The sequence below is a fragment of the Octopus bimaculoides genome, chromosome 30 (assembly GCF_046866305.1).
Source record: "Octopus bimaculoides isolate indiv1 chromosome 30, ASM4686630v1, whole genome shotgun sequence".
Lineage (NCBI taxonomy): Eukaryota > Metazoa > Mollusca > Cephalopoda > Octopoda > Octopodidae > Octopus > Octopus bimaculoides.
Genome location: NC_142957.1, coordinates 9,709,514 through 9,719,513, shown reverse-complemented (window position 1 = coordinate 9,719,513; position 10,000 = coordinate 9,709,514). Strand labels below are relative to the sequence as shown.

The 10,000-nt window shown below is 41.0% G+C and overlaps 2 protein-coding genes across 2 annotated transcripts in view; one reads left to right on the top strand and one right to left on the bottom strand.

Annotated features, from left to right (window-relative positions):
• LOC106876313 (ubiquinol-cytochrome c reductase complex assembly factor 6) overlaps positions 1 to 4,604 on the bottom strand; it is an 8,590-nt gene extending 3,986 nt beyond the window's left edge. Inside the window, exons 1-2 of the mRNA XM_089346407.1 lie at positions 4,454 to 4,604; positions 564 to 718 (exon numbers count right to left, since the gene is read on the bottom strand). The gene's annotated coding sequence lies outside the window, so the exon portion shown is untranslated. The remainder of the gene's footprint in view (positions 1 to 563; positions 719 to 4,453) is intronic.
• Positions 4,605 to 6,295: 1,691 nt separating this feature from the next.
• LOC106876314 (G/T mismatch-specific thymine DNA glycosylase-like) overlaps positions 6,296 to 10,000 on the top strand; it is a 23,569-nt gene continuing 19,864 nt past the window's right edge. Inside the window, exon 1 of the mRNA XM_089346402.1 lies at positions 6,296 to 6,385. The gene's annotated coding sequence lies outside the window, so the exon portion shown is untranslated. The remainder of the gene's footprint in view (positions 6,386 to 10,000) is intronic.

The following is a 10,000-nucleotide window of genomic DNA, read 5'->3' as shown; positions in this document are numbered from 1 at the left end:
CGAAACTCAGCTTGCGAAGACTTATTGGGGCAAGCGAAAGCGAAATCGTGATGGCACCTGTGCCCAGCGTCGCCTTTCTGGCACTTGTGCCCGTGACATGTGTAAGGATTTTCGAGCGAGATCGTTGCCAGTGACCCTGGACTGGCTCTTGTGCGGGTGGCACATAAAATACACCATTTTGAGCGTGGCCGTTGCCAGTACCGCCTGACTGGCCCTCGTGCGGGTGACACGTAAAAGCACCCACTACACTCTCGGAGTGGTTGGCGTTAGGAAGGGCATCCAGCTGTAGAAACTCTGCCAAATCAGATTGGAGCCTGGTGTAGCCATCTGGTTTTCACCAGTCCTCAGTCAAACCGTCCAACTCATGCTAGCATGGAAAGCAGACGTTAAACGATGATGATGATGATGATGATGATAAATATATACAAATTATAAAAATAATAAAAAAAAAATACACAGTACAATACTGTTTCTATTTCGTGGATTTTCACCAATCATGGGAAGTTTGGAACGTAGCACCCCCAATAGTCGATGGGATTATTGTATATATAAGCAACACTTACAGAAGTTCACCTCTCCAACATGCCAATTGATCATGGAAAATTCTAGAGCAGCTCCGAGGACAAAGAAAATTGGCATAAATCTGTAGAGTCCAAAAGTTTTCTTTCCAGGCCAGCTCCTTACAATGCGTTTCAAGATTTCACTGCGCCGGAACATTCTGAAAGAAGCAAAAAATAAAAAAAAGACCTGTATACTGGACTGTCAGTTAACCCTTTCGTTACCAACTCTGGCTCTGTAGTAAAAACGTTTTACTTTCGAAAGTTCTGAATTAAAATCTTTCACCAAATATATACATATATGTATGGGCTGTAACTGCTGAGGACATACGTAAGCTCGCAAGGAATGAAGCCAGTATGCTCCATTGGATGTGTAATGTCAATGTGAATACCCGTCAGAGTGTAAGTATCTTGAGAGAAAAGCTGAACATTAGAAGCATCAGTTGTGGTGTGCAAGAGAGACGATTGCGCTGGTATGGACATGTGGTGAGAATGGATGAGGATAGCTGCGTGAAAAAGTGCCACACCCTAACAGTTGAGGGAACCCGTTGAAGAGGTAGGCCCAGGAAGACCTGGGCTGAGGTGGTGAGGCAAGACCTTCGTACATTGGGCCTCACCGAGGCGATGACTACTGACCGAGACCTTTGGAAATGTGCTGTGCGTGAGAAGACCCGGCAAGCCAAGTAAGATCGTTGCCAGTGCCCCTGGACTGGCTCTTGTGCGGGTGGCACATAAGATGCACCATTTTGAGCGTGGCCGTTGCCAGTACCGCCTGACTGGCTTCCGTAGGATTTTCGAGCGAGATCGTTGCCAGTGCCCCTGGACTGGCTCTTGTGCGGGTGGCACATAAAAGACACCATTTCGAGCATGGCCGTTGCCAGTATCGCCTGACTGGCCTTCGTGCAGGTGACACGTAAAAGCACCCACTACACTCTCTGAGTGGTTGGCGTTAGGAAGGGCATCCAGCTGTAGAAACTCTGCCAAATTTAGATTGGAGCCTGGTGTTGCCATCCGGTTTCACCAGTCCTCAGTCAAGTCGTCCAACCCATGCTAGCATGGAAAGCGGACGTTAAACGATGATGAAGATGATGTATAAATTTGTATGACTGTGTTTGTCTTCCCATCATTGGTTGACAACCAATGTTGTTGTATTTATGTCCCCTGTAACTTAGCGGTTCAGCAAAAAGTGACCAATAGAATAAGTACCAGGCTTTAATCAGAGTTTGAAATAGAGATAGTTCGAATTTTTTGCTTAAATCCTAGCAACGGGCCACCCTTGACTGCATCCTCATTCCATTAAATGTGTTTATGGGAAGAAAGATCGAAAAACATCAATACGTCATAGTGACAAAAACCGAAGAGGGTATCAGGTGTGATTTGTTTACTACACACAGAGGGGACAAACAAGGACAGACAAACGGATTAAGTCGATTACATCGACCCCAGTGCGTAACTGGTACTTAATTTATCGACCCCGAAAGGATGAAAGGCTAAGTCGACTAAGGCGGAATTTGAACTCAGAACGTGGCGGCGGACAAAATACTGTTAAGCATTTCACCTGGCGTGCTAACGTTTCTGCCAGCTCGCCGTGCGATGTGTTAAAAATAACAGCTAAGTCGCCCTTAAATCATACATTAAAAAATTTTGTTTTTTCATAATCGTACAGGCGCAGGAGTGGCTGTGTGGTAAGTAGCTTGCTTACCGACCACATGGTTCCAGGTTCAGTCCCACTGCGTGGCACCTTGGGCAAGTGCCTTCTACTATAGCCTCGGGCCGACCAAAGCCTTGTGAGTGGATTTGGTAGACGGAAACTGAAAGAAGCTCGTCGTATGTATGTATGTATGTATATATATATATATATATATGTATGTGTGTGTATATGTTAGTGTGTCTGTGTTTGTCCCCCCCCCCCCCCACCATCGCTTGACAACCGATGCTCGTGTGTTTACGTCCCCGTAACTTAGCGGTTCGGCAAAAGAAGAGACTGATAGAATAAGTACTAGGCTTACGAAGAATAATTCCCGGGGTCGATTTTCTCGACTAAAGGCGGTGCTCCAGCATGGCCGCAGTCAAATGACTGAAGCAAGTAAAAGAGTAAAAAGAGTATGAATTCCCTTGTGTAGAACATAAGTTCGCAAAATTTTTCAGAAAATTCCAAAATATGAGAAAAAAGTCATAAGGGGTTATATGGTATGTTTTTATACTCGAATTCTGGACTAAAATTTTACGTTTAACAACCTCAGCCGATTGTAGTCTGGGTTTTGTGATTGAAAATTAAAGTCTATCTGTGATTTGAACTCCTGAAAATAATGAAAGTAAAGTCACTGTTTGTTGACCTTCAACGATAGACGACAAAAGGTGCAGACGAAATTCTTTTACGACGAAGGACGTGTTCCAACCTTATTTTGTTTCCTCATAACTTCTTGAAAATAGTCTTCTATATAGGAATTTTGCAGAGTGTCTAGATTGCGACTATAACAAACGTTATAATCGATTATATTTACATGTCTGAAATGTTTATTTAATCGTCACTCTCGAAAATGTATTCCTGCAAAATGTCATTTAGGGACATGCATTTTGAATAGAAATTACGATGAAACAATATCGGGAGAGGGAAAAATGAACCAAAACTGCTCCAATTCTTTTTTAATCTCAACATAACTGTAATCTATCCCCGGAAAAGAATTGTTGCAAAATTTCATTAAAAAAAAAAAATGCATTTTTCATAAAGTTATGAAGAAACAAAAGTTGGGTGAACGGGGGCACCAAACTGTAGATGTGCCTCAAAGATAATACAAATTTTTTTTTTTTTTTTCAAATAGCGCAGCAGAAAGCATTTTTTCTTCTTTTCCATTATCTAGAACCAGAGTCGTAGTTTAGCAAGTGAAATTATTCTTGTTTAACCCAAGGTAAATCTTGATCCAGCAGACCTATAAATACGAACATTAGTTCTTGCTTTCAGAAATGTGACTGCGATTACATTATCCAAAGGTCAATATCTTCAACTTTTATGGACGTCCCTGGAAATGAAGAATCCCCATATATATATGTAAATATATATACAACAAGTTGGTTAATGTTTACATCTTGACCTCGTAGATGTATCGGGACCTCTGTATTTAAGTAGTGCCAAAACTTGTTTCAACACACGAATTCATATACAGAATCTTGCAAACCAAATACAGAAACCAAGTGTGTGTGTGTATATATATATATATATATATATATATATATATATATATATATATATATATATGAAATCTATAGATCGGTACTATCCAAATTGTTTTATAAATCCTCGCTGTCTATTTTCCTCGCTTACAACCTTGTGTAGTGGATTAATAATCTAAGTGGTTCATAGACCATTTGGGGTCTATTTCTAGCAGACTGGTGTTGTAATCGTTTAACACCTTTCTTATATATATATATATATAGAATGTACGGGTGTATACTCTGCCGGCGAGAATGGATACAAACACATTTATATTCTTTTAATTCGTGGATACTATACGTGTTACATAAACACGATGGTTTATATACAAAGCATATCTAATTATTTATTTAGCCCTGGGCCACTCCCGATCTAGCTGACCAGCGATCAAAGATGTTTCAGCTTGACCAGCAAACCGTTCTGTATTTCAGACACAGTATAAGGCGCCCGGAAATATATAATCAAATGCGTGTTTTCTAAAAGATAGTAGGGAGTGATTTGAGGGCAATCGGGCTGCTATTTCTAGCTAGTGGAATGACCATGTTGTCCTGCTTAATAACACCTGTACCGAGCTATTGAGGTTAGCCTTGTGCCAGGCGAAAAGGGGGGAGAAAAGTACTAATTAATGAATTATTGAGAATTCGCACATGGTGTTAATTAAATTTGATGATGACATGTGACTGACCTTTGAAACTGGCGATGATCAGCGGAGAGAAGAGAGAAGACATTACCAAGAAAAAAACATGAAGCGGCGGACGGTGAAACTTCTCGAGTGTTGGGAGGAAGAGAGAAGGCGTAGGCAGAGGAGAGAGGAAAGAAAGGGTAGTAAAGAATGTTCGGGAGATAGAGAGGGAAGTATAAGAGAGAGGGGAAGTTTCAGCTATAGGAAGAGGAGGAAGAGTGTAAGAGAGGGGAAGACGGAGAGAGACACAGAGACAAGACGAGAAAGAGACAGAAAGATAGATATAGAAAGAGGGGGAGAAATAAATAGAAAGAGTAGGAGAGAGACTAAACAAACGTTGCCAGTGCCGCTGGACTGGCTCCTGTGCAGGTGACACGTAAAATACACCATTTTGAGAGTGGCCGTTGCCAGTACCGCCTGACTGGCCCTCGTGCCGGTGGCACGTAAAAGCACCCACTACACTCTCGGAGTGGTTGGCGTTAGGAAGGGCATCCAGCTGTAGAAACTCCTGCCAAATCAGATTGGAGCCTGGTGTAGCTATCTGGTTTCACCAGTCCTCAGTCAAATCGTCCAACCCATGCTAGCATGGAAAGCGGACGTTAAACGATGATGATATATATATATATATATATACACACACATATTTATATATATATATATATATATATATATATATATATATATATATATATATATATATATATATATATATATATATATATATAATTAAGGGATCAGCAAATATTTGCTTCACCATATACCGAAGTTCAGAAATAGCAGCTAAAAAAGCTGACAATCCCACAGATAGCATCACTTGTAACCCACAAAGGCAAAAACAAGAAGAAAAAACAATGAAAACTAACCAATTCCGATGTTTAACAGTAAACGCGTTTCTAGATCATGATTGATAAATAATCAATTTCCTTCATCAGTACTGTATTCCAGTAGTAAATTCGACCCCTTAATTATATTTATAAAGATATATGAACTTTTAAATAAGTTCTCTACCAATAATGGTGCTTTCATACCGATGGGCTTGGTAAAAATTGTTAATTGTTAATTGATTTATTAATTAATAAATTGATAATCCTTTACCCTTTCAATTTGTATATATATATATATATATATATATATATATATATATATATATACATATATATATATATATATATATATATATATACATACATAGATAGATACATACATAGATTTATATAGAAATAGAGAAATCTATTTCCATTTATATATTAATCTATCTATCTATCTATCTATCTATCCATTTAGCTAGCTATCTTGCTAGCTAACAAGCTATGTGCCTATCTTTATATATATATATATATATATATATATATATCTTTCTTTCGGTATATAAAAGACGGGATGGTCATGGCTGGAATGACTTCAATCATAAGCCTTATCGAGGGGTTAACTACTATTTCTCCCCATCACAATCAATAACAGCACCACAACCATCATTACTACCGCCTACATCAGCCGTGCTACCATCACCACCACCACCACCACCACCATCTTTCTCACCATTTCTTCTGCCTCCGATTGATGTAGATTGTAGTTGTGGTGGTCGTGGTGATGATGATGATATCTGTAGTAGTAGTAGTAGTAGTAGTAATGTTGACGTTGTTACGGGTGTCCTGATTATGATGATGATGTTGTCGGTGCTGATGATGCTGGACGTGGCGGCGATGTTGACGAGGATGATGGCGTGTGGGGAAGGTGGCGGCGGCGGCGGTGTAGATGCCCGTTAAATAAAATAACAAAAAAAAAACAAAAAAAGAGAAAATGAGATGCAGAAGAGCACTTCCGGCACGATTCTCATTGGTCGAAATCTTGCAGTCGGCCAGGCGAACAGCCAATCGATCATTCTCGTTATTGGAATTGAAGAAGAAAAGCTGAACAAGGAATAACAGTTTAAAGGTATACACACTCACACACATACACACATATATATATACACACACACAGACGTATACAGGCACACACACACACACACACACGCATACATACGCACGCGCATACGTACACATACTCTAAAAAAAAACATTAGTAATAATAATGATAATGTCTTTTATCTCCCCCTCGCTAAAAAAATGACAAACAAATTGTTCAGAATGAAAACAAACAACAAAATGTATGTTTTATTGAGAAAGAGAGAGGAAGGTCGGCCGCCATGACTGTGTCGTCTGGTCTTGATGTATGTGTTCGTGTGTCCGATAATCGACGATGATTTTTTTTCTGATTTTTGTATATATATATATATATATTTAGTTGCATTTATTTTTATTTTCACAGAAATTGTTGTTTTCAAGTAGCAAATCTAAAAAAAAAAAAAACTTTCGCTGCTATGTCTTCTTTATAGCGATGATAATAATGATGGTGGTGGCGGTGGCGGTGGAAATAGCTGATTTTTTTTTTAATGTATTTTTTATTTACACGGATGATGGTAGTGGAGGGGATGGAATCGCCGGTGGCGATGATATTTTTTTGTTCTATGATTGAGTGTGGCGGTGGATAACCGTAGTTTAATGATAGTGATCGCGATGGTGGCGGCGGAGAAGGCCTAGTGACGATGTGATGGTGGCGGCGGAGAAGGCTTAGTGACGATGTGATGGTGGCGGCGGAGAAGGCTTAGTGACGATGTGATGGTGGTGACGGAGAAGGCTTAGTGACGATGTGATGGTGGTGACGGAGAAGGCTTAGTGACGATGTGATGGTGGTGACGGGGAATGCTTAATGACGATGTGGTGGTGGCGGCGGAGAAGGCTTAGTCACAATGTGGTGGTAGTGGCGGTGGAGATATTGACTAAAACATATACTAGATAGTGATGATGCTGGTGATGGCAGTTGTGGTGAGATGAGTAAATGGGGGTGGGGTTGGCCATTACAACTATGATGATGATGGTGGTGGTGGTGGTGGTGGTGATGATGAGGAACAATAAAAAAATGTCGGGGCGGAAAAGACGACAGTGGGGAGGCAGTGTGTGGTTAGGAGGGGAGGGTTGAGAATAGGTTTCCTTTTGGTCTTTTTTCAACCTGAGATTGATTGATGCAATGCAATACATACATACATACATACATACATACAGTTTTTTTTTCAGCTTTGGTATATATATATACACATCATCATCATCATTTAACGTCCGCCTCCCCAGCTGGCATGGGGAGGCGGACTCCAGGAATTGAACCTGCAACACTATGAACTGAACACCCTTAGCCTCTTGGCCACACACCATCTGCAAAAAATAATAGGATGTATACTGTTGAAAGATCTCCCGCATTCGGTGCTTATTTTTGTCCCTCGCCCATTATATTCCTATCCACGCAGTACATATCCTAATACAACTATCTGGTGGGGGGATATTTCAGAACAACATCCACAATCTTATATTATAAAAGGATCTCCGTCTGTCGGTCCGTAACAACATTTGAGTAGAGAGAAGAAAGAAGGGGAGGAGAAAAGTGGTTGAGAGAGAAATACAGTGAGAGAGAGAGAGAGAGAGAGAGAGAGAGAGAGAGAGAGAGAGAATTAGATAAATAGGTAATGTTGTCACTTTAGTAACTAACAAGTTTTGATTAAAAACTTAGGAATTTTAAGTGCAAGTCTGTCAAAACAACGCAACACAGACTTAAAAAAGACTATGTGTAATATATAATACATACAGTTATTTTTTTGGCTGTTTGTGTGTGTATGTGTTTGTGGTTTTGCATATCTTTCAATATATGGACAACGCAACACAGACTTTTAAAACAGACTTCCACTTTGAACAATTCAGCGTAATACAGTGTGACAAGGCTGACCCTTTGAATTACAGGCACAACAGAAACAGGAAGAAAGAGTGACAGAAAGTTGTGGTGAAAGAGTACAGCAGGGTTCACCAACATCCCTTGCCGGAGCCTCGTGGAGCTTTAGGGGTTTTCGCTCAATAAACACTCACAACGCCCGGTATGGGAATCGAAATCGCGAGGCGATGACCGCGAGTCCGCTGCTCTAACCACTGGGCCATTGCGCCTCCACTCATATTCGAATACATCAAATATAAACTACAATACGATCGAAGATTGAAAATGGGTAAATTGCAGCCATCTTGATGAAATGAGGTATCGTCGATCATATTAATCCCCAGATCACACATTGTACTTGGCTCTGCTATTGCCGTTGTTGGGAATGCCGTTGTTGCAGCATGTGAGCAAAAACTAGCTGATAGCGGAACGCTTGGAATTTACCTGCATTAAATTGCATGTCGTTTTCTTCGGACCATTTACAAATGGCATGTGGGTTTTTCTAAAGGAAATTCCTTGACTGCTTGTACTACTTTTGTGTCGTCGGCATAGCTAGTAAGTGTGGCTGTCTGTGTAACTGACGACATGTTTGAAAGAGCCACCATAAACTGCAGCAGCCCCAATACAGTTCCCCGAGGCACTCCACTCTCTATCACTGTCTCCTTGGAGGGCTCCATTCGCCGCAACCACCTGACACCTGTCTTTTAAGAAGTCATGTAACCATTTCCTGGTTTTCCGACTATGCCGAGTCTCCGTAGTTTGTGACATTTTATCCCATGATCAACTTTATCAAAGGCCTTTGCAAAATCATGATATATCACATCCACGTTTCGGCGATTCATTAGGTGTGTCATCACCCTGTCAGAATGCAGCAAAAGCTCTATAAGGCATCCTCTTCCTAAGCTGAAACCATGCTGGGTATTAGGGAGCAATGGATTTCCTTCTGACAATCCCTGCCATGATTTTGCTGACATGATAGGTCAGAGAAACAAGTCTACAATTTTTAGCATTCGCTCTACTACCTCTCTTACGGAGAGGAGATATACTTTCCTTTAACTTTCTGAGAAGTCTCCCAGTTTTTAAGAAGCTCAGGAAGGGGATCAGTAGTGGTCAGGGGCGGACTGAGAGTATTAAGGGCCCTCGGGCATAACTGTTTACCGGGCCCCTTTGAATGTGTGTTTTAGTAGAGTTAACATGTAGAGTGCGGGCCCCTCAGAGCTCCGGGCCCGATTGATCGACGGCTGGTAGTGGTCTTGCAAGAGCTTCTTTCCAATTCTTTAGGGGGGCTTGCTGGGAATCCATCAGGACTGAGTTTGAGCTCATTTCATCAGTGACTGATATAGCATCATCAGTGACTGATATTACATCATTAGTGACTGATATTACATCATCAGTTTCCTCTATTTCGATACTATCAATGATAGCCATCTATTTGTGTAGAGCTATGGTGCCAAAGAACTCATCAGACATAGCCATTTGCAAGTGCCCCAATGGTACATTATTTACATTACTTACATTTGACGGATATTTGTCCTCATCTTGTTTGTTGTTAACACAACGTTTCGGCTGATACACCCACCAGTCTTCATCAGGTGTCTTGGGGGAAATTTCGGAGTTGGGTTCTCATTCCTAAGGTATTTTTCGAAATTCCCCCCCCCCCCCCACCCCCCAAGACACCTGATGAAGGCTGGAGGGTATATCAGCCGAAACGTTTTGTTAACAACAAACAAGATGAGGACAAATATCCGTCAA